This window comes from Oncorhynchus keta, chromosome 5 (genome assembly GCF_023373465.1).
Source record: "Oncorhynchus keta strain PuntledgeMale-10-30-2019 chromosome 5, Oket_V2, whole genome shotgun sequence".
In the NCBI taxonomy this organism is placed as follows: domain Eukaryota; kingdom Metazoa; phylum Chordata; class Actinopteri; order Salmoniformes; family Salmonidae; genus Oncorhynchus; species Oncorhynchus keta.
In genome coordinates this window covers 37,221,541-37,228,664 of record NC_068425.1, presented here as the reverse complement: position 1 = coordinate 37,228,664, position 7,124 = coordinate 37,221,541, and the positions used below count along the sequence as shown (strand labels likewise).

The 7,124-nt window shown below is 43.6% G+C and overlaps 1 protein-coding gene across 7 annotated transcripts in view; it reads left to right on the top strand.

Moving 5' to 3' along the window:
- Window positions 1-5,737: 5,737 nt before the first annotated feature.
- prkar1aa (protein kinase, cAMP-dependent, regulatory, type I, alpha (tissue specific extinguisher 1) a) overlaps window positions 5,738-7,124 on the top strand; it is a 43,281-nt gene continuing 41,894 nt past the window's right edge. For 5 of the 7 annotated variants that reach the window (XM_052519828.1, XM_052519827.1, XM_052519825.1 and 2 more), the window contains exon 1: window positions 5,738-5,893. The gene's annotated coding sequence lies outside the window, so the exon portion shown is untranslated. The other 2 variants (XM_052519823.1, XM_052519824.1) reach the window with 2 other exon arrangements.

Sequence of the window (7,124 nt, the reverse complement as noted above, 5' to 3'; positions counted from 1 at the left end):
CCCTCAACAGGACACCTGTAGTAGTTTGATGACTTTCCCTCAACAGGACACCTGTAGTAGTTTGACTGAGACTTTCCCTCAACAGGACACCTGTAGTAGTTTGACTGAGACTTTCCATCAACAGTACACCTGTAGTAGTTTGATGACTTTCCCTCAACAGTACACCTGTAGTAGTTTGACTGAGACTTTCCCTCAAAGGACACCTGTAGTAGTTTGACTGAGACTTTCCCTCAAAGGACACCTGTAGTAGTTTGACTGAGACTTTCCCTCAACAGTACACCTGTAGTAGTTTGATGACTTTCCCTCAACAGTACACCTGTAGTAGTTTGACTGAGACTTTCCCTCAAAAGGACACCTGTAGTAGTTTGACTGAGACTTTCCCTCAAAGGACACCTGTAGTAGTTTGACTGAGACTTTCCCTCAACAGGACACCTGTAGTAGTTTGACTGAGACTTTCCCTCAACAGTACACCTGTAGTAGTTTGATGACTTTCCCTCAACAGGACACCTGTAGTAGTTTGATGACTTTCCCTCAACAGGACACCTGTAGTAGTTTGATGACTTTCCCTCAACAGTACACCTGTAGTAGTTTGATGACGTTCCCTCAACAGGACACCTGTAGTAGTTTGATGACTTTCCCTCAACAGTACACCTGTAGTAGTTTGATGACTTTCCCTCAACAGGACACCTGTAGTAGTTTGATGACTTTCCCTCAACAGGACACCTGTAGTAGTTTGATGACTTTCCCTCAACAGGACACCTGTAGTAGTTTGATGACGTTCCCTCAACAGGACACCTGTAGTAGTTTGATGACTTTCCCTCAACAGGACACCTGTAGTAGTTTGACTGAGACTTTCCCTCAACAGGACACCTGTAGTAGTTTGATGACTTTCCCTCAACAGGACACCTGTAGTAGTTTGATGACTTTCCCTCAACAGGACACCTGTAGTAGTTTGATGACTTTCCCTCAACAGGACACCTGTAGTAGTTTGATGACTTTCCCTCAACAGGACACCTGTAGTAGTTTGACTGAGACTTTCCCTCAACAGGACACCTGTAGTAGTTTGATGACTTTCCCTCAACAGGACACCTGTAGTAGTTTGATGACTTTCCCTCAACAGGACACCTGTAGTAGTTTGATGACTTTCCCTCAACAGGACACCTGTAGTAGTTTGATGACTTTCCCTCAACAGGACACCTGTAGTAGTTTGACTGAGACTTTCCCTCAACAGGACACCTGTAGTAGTTTGATGACTTTCCCTCAACAGGACACCTGTAGTAGTTTGATGACTTTCCCTCAACAGGACACCTGTAGTAGTTTGACTGAGACTTTCCCTCAACAGGACACCTGTAGTAGTTTGATGACTTTCCTCAACAGGACACCTGTAGTAGTTTGACTGAGACTTTCCCTCAACAGGACACCTGTAGTAGTTTGATGACGTTCCCTCAACAGGACACCTGTAGTAGTTTGATGACTTTCCCTCAACAGGACACCTGTAGTAGTTTGATGACTTTCCCTCAACAGGACACCTGTAGTAGTTTGACTGAGACTTTCCCTCAACAGGACACCTGTAGTAGTTTGACTGAGACTTTCCCTCAACAGGACACCTGTAGTAGTTTGACTGAGACTTTCCTCAACAGGACACCTGTAGTAGTTTGACTGAGACTTTCCCTCAACAGGACACCTGTAGTAGTTTGACTGAGACTTTCCCTCAACAGTACACCTGTAGTAGTTTGACTGAGACTTTCCCTCAACAGTACACCTGTAGTAGTTTGATGACTTTCCCTCAACAGGACACCTGTAGTAGTTTGATGACTTTCCCTCAACAGTACACCTGTAGTAGTTTGACTGAGACTTTCCCTCAACAGGACACCTGTAGTAGTTTGATGACTTTCCCTCAACAGGACACCTGTAGCAGTTTGACTGAGACTTTCCCTCAACAGTACACCTGTAGTAGTTTGACTGAGACGTTCCCTCAACAGGACACCTGTAGTAGTTTGATGACTTTCCCTCAACAATACACCTGTAGTAGTTTGATGACTTTCCCTCAACAGGACACCTGTAATAGTTTGACTGAGACGTTCCCTCAACAGTACACCTGTAGTAGTTTGACTGAGACTTTCCCTCAACAGGACACCTGTAGTAGTTTGATGACTTTCCCTCAACAGGACACCTGTAGTAGTTTGATGACATTCCCTCAACAGGACACCTGTAGTAGTTTGATGACTTTCCCTCAACAGTACACCTGTAGTAGTTTGATGACTTTCCCTCAACAGGACACCTGTAGTAGTTTGATGACGTTCCCTCAACAGGACACCTGTAGTAGTTTGACTGAGACGTTCCCTCAACAGGACACCTGTAGTAGTTTGATGACTTTCCCTCAACAGTACACCTGTAGTAGTTTGATGACTTTCCCTCAACAGTACACCTGTAGTAGTTTGATGACTTTCCCTCAACAGTACACCTGTAATAGACTTTCCTCAACAGTACACCTGTAGTAGTTTGATGACTTTCCCTCAACAGGACACCTGTAGTAGTTTGATGACTTTCCCTCAACAGTACACCTGTAGTAGTTTGATGAGACTTTCCCTCAACAGGACACCTGTAGTAGTTTGATGACGTTCCCTCAACAGGACACCTGTAGTAGTTTGACTGAGACTTTCCCTCAACAGGACACCTGTAGTAGTTTGACTGAGACTTTCCCTCAACAGGACACCTGTAGTAGTTTGATGACTTTCCCTCAACAGGACACCTGTAGTAGTTTGACTGAGACTTTCCCTCAACAGGACACCTGTAGTAGTTTGATGACTTTCCCTCAACAGGACACCTGTAGTAGTTTGATGACTTTCCCTCAACAGGACACCTGTAGTAGTTTGATGACTTTCCCTCAACAGGACACCTGTAGTAGTTTGACTGAGACTTTCCCTCAACAGGACACCTGTAGTAGTTTGACTGAGACTTTCCCTCAACAGGACACCTGTAGTAGTTTGACTGAGACTTTCCCTCAACAGTACACCTGTAGTAGTTTGATGACTTTCCCTCAACAGGACACCTGTAGTAGTTTGATGACTTTCCCTCAACAGGACACCTGTAGTAGTTTGATGACTTTCCCTCAACAGGACACCTGTAGTAGTTTGATGACTTTCCCTCAACAGGACACCTGTAGTAGTTTGATGACTTTCCCTCAACAGGACACCTGTAGTAGTTTGATGACGTTCCCTCAACAGGACACCTGTAGTAGTTTGATGACTTTCCCTCAACAGGACACCTGTAGTAGTTTGATGACTTTCCCTCAACAGGACACCTGTAGTAGTTTGACTGAGACTTTCCCTCAACAGGACACCTGTAGTAGTTTGATGACTTTCCCTCAACAGGACACCTGTAGTAGTTTGATGACTTTCCCTCAACAGGACACCTGTAGTAGTTTGATGACTTTCCCTCAACAGGACACCTGTAGTAGTTTGATGACTTTCCCTCAACAGGACACCTGTAGTAGTTTGATGACTTTCCCTCAACAGGACACCTGTAGTAGTTTGATGACGTTCCCTCAACAGGACACCTGTAGTAGTTTGATGACTTTCCCTCAACAGGACACCTGTAGTAGTTTGATGACGTTCCCTCAACAGGACACCTGTAGTAGTTTGATGACGTTCCCTCAACAGGACACCTGTAGTAGTTTGATGACTTTCCCTCAACAGGACACCTGTAGTAGTTTGATGACGTTCCCTCAACAGGACACCTGTAGTAGTTTGATGACGTTCCCTCAACAGGACACCTGTAGTAGTTTGATGACTTTCCCTCAACAGGACACCTGTAGTAGTTTGACTGAGACTTTCCCTCAACAGGACACCTGTAGTAGTTTGACTGTGACTTTCCCTCAACAGTACACCTGTAGTAGTTTGACTGAGACGTTCCCTCAACAGGACACCTGTAGTAGTTTGACTGAGACGTTCCCTCAACAGGACACCTGTAGTAGTTTGATGACTTTCCCTCAACAGGACACCTGTAGTAGTTTGACTGAGACTTTCCCTCAACAGGACACCTGTAGTAGTTTGATGACTTTCCCTCAACAGGACACCTGTAGTAGTTTGACTGAGACGTTCCCTCAACAGGACACCTGTAGTAGTTTGATGACTTTCCCTCAACAGGACACCTGTAGTAGTTTGACTGAGACTTTCCCTCAACAGGACACCTGTAGTAGTTTGATGACGTTCCCTCAACAGGACACCTGTAGTAGTTTGATGACTTTCCCTCAACAGGACACCTGTAGTAGTTTGATGACTTTCCCTCAACAGGACACCTGTAGTAGTTTGATGACTTTCCCTCAACAGTACACCTGTAGTAGTTTGATGACTTTCCCTCAACAGGACACCTGTAGTAGTTTGACTGAGACTTTCCCTCAACAGGACACCTGTAGTAGTTTGATGACTTTCCCTCAACAGGACACCTGTAGTAGTTTGATGACTTTCCCTCAACAGGACACCTGTAGTAGTTTGATGACGTTCCCTCAACAGGACACCTGTAGTAGTTTGATGACTTTCCCTCAACAGGACACCTGTAGTAGTTTGACTGAGACTTTCCCTCAACAGTACACCTGTAGTAGTTTGATGACTTTCCCTCAACAGTACACCTGTAGTAGTTTGATGACTTTCCCTCAACAGGACACCTGTAGTAGTTTGATGACTTTCCCTCAACAGGACACCTGTAGTAGTTTGATGACTTTCCCTCAACAGGACACCTGTAGTAGTTTGATGACTTTCCCTCAACAGGACACCTGTAGTAGTTTGATGACTTTCCCTCAACAGGACACCTGTAGTAGTTTGATGACTTTCCCTCAACAGGACACCTGTAGTAGTTTGATGACTTTCCCTCAACAGGACACCTGTAGTAGTTTGATGACTTTCCCTCAACAGGACACCTGTAGTAGTTTGATGACTTTCCCTCAACAGGACACCTGTAGTAGTTTGATGACTTTCAGGACCTCAACAGGACACCTGTAGTAGTTTGATGACTTTCCCTCAACAGGACACCTGTAGTAGTTTGATGACGTTCCCTCAACAGGACACCTGTAGTAGTTTGATGACTTTCCTCAACAGGACACCTGTAGTAGTTTGATGACTTTCCCTCAACAGGACACCTGTAGTAGTTTGATGACTTTCCCTCAACAGGACACCTGTAGTAGTTTGATGACTTTCCCTCAACAGGACACCTGTAGTAGTTTGATGACTTTCCCTCAACAGGACACCTGTAGTAGTTTGATGACTTTCCCTCAACAGGACACCTGTAGTAGTTTGACTGAGACTTTCCCTCAACAGGACACCTGTAGTAGTTTGACTGAACAAGGGACATGTTGACATCTGTTTTCTGGTTTAAATCGATCACAAATGTTGTAAATCTTTAGTGAGCATAATGTTTGGAGATCAGACGCATTAGGTTATTTATGAAAGCATGCATGAAGAAATCATATTTATTCGGTTTGTTCTGATACTGAATACGTTTTTATCCATTGAGATTACAGCAAGAATTCTACCTATAATGGTAAGCCAATATAAAAACTCAACATCTCAAGGTACAAGAGAGACAAGTCTATTTGAATATTCTTGCTGCCCCTACAAATGTTGTATTTTGTAAAAAAAAATAATAATAATCTAACAATTGATATGCAGTAAACGAAATACTGTTATCAAAACACTCACTTTCTGTGAAGTGTTGGCAGAACAAAAAAAGGCCTTGCCCTTTAAGGTAGTTAAGGTGACGTATTTACCAGAACGAGGCAGCGATTGGTCCAAACCTGATTCCGGTAGAGGGCAGCCGTCCAACTCAGGACTGAGGGGGAAAAACAGGGACGAAGAACTGTCAGTTTCCCGAAAAAAAAAGACAGCATTTCAATCAGGTTTGGTAAGCCGTTTGTCTTCATTTTGTTCTAAATAATCTCGATGTATGTGTTGGAGCGCTGCAGGTATGAGGATATTGCTTGATTATAACCTGTATCTCACCGTCTTCCCGTTTGTTATGATAACGCAAGTTGGCTGACGTTACTAGCAAAATGCCTTGGTTTCCAAGATGGCTGTTTTTATGAAAATACCTCTGCGGGCCTTTTAGCTAACGTTACTCGTTTCAGAATTTCTCAGAATATTAAGTCCCTGTGCTTTCCAAACAGTTATTAAAAATGAAATTCATTATTTCTGAATATTAAGCAAGGGTCCGCTGCGAGCTACAGGACGAATGGTTGCCTGCACTCGAAAGACTCAGCTAACTACCGTTAGCTAGCTAACTTTGGTGTTTATTGTGACAGTAGTTTTGTCTTATGGTGGAAGTTACTAAGTCGTTGGGTATCTTGCCAACACTCACCAGTTTACATTATCTATGGAGGTCGTTGACTCAAGTTGAGTTTGTTTGCCCTTGTAAGATATGTGATCAATTTCATTTTTATAATTGACAAAGTCCCAAATTGATTGATTTTATAGGTATTATGGACATCTCTCTCCAAGTTGAAATATCTTCATATTTTGTCGATGTTTAATTCTCATTTTCAGTATACAGTAGGGTACACACACACCATAACTCAGGTTGTGAAAAATTCCTCTGCACCCTGGTGTCACATGCCTGTCTGCTGCTGTCATGGTTTTGTAGCGTCCACACTCTCTCCTACTAACGTTAGCAATATAAGGAGAGTTGGCGAATGTGGTGAACTAAACTTTACCTGTCCGTGCTGCTGCTCTAGTTTCAACTGTTCTGCCTGTGGCTATGGAACACTGACCTGTTCACCGGACGTGCTACCTGTCCCAGATATGCTGTTTTCAACTCTCTAGAGACAGCAGGAGCTGTAGAGATACTCTTAATGATCGGCTATGAAAAGCCAACTGACATTTACTCCTGAGGTGCTGACTTGTTGCACCCGCGACAACTACTGTGATTATTATTATTTGACCATGCTGGTCATTTGTGAACATTTGAACATCTTGGCCATGTTCTGTTATAATCTCCACCCGGCAAAGCCAGAAGAGGACTGGCCACCCCTCATAGCCTGGTTCTAATATATGTTTCTTCCTAGGTTTGGACCTTTCTAGGGAGTTTTTGGGAGCTGTTTGGGGTTTTAGGCGGGGTTTCTGTACAGCACTTTG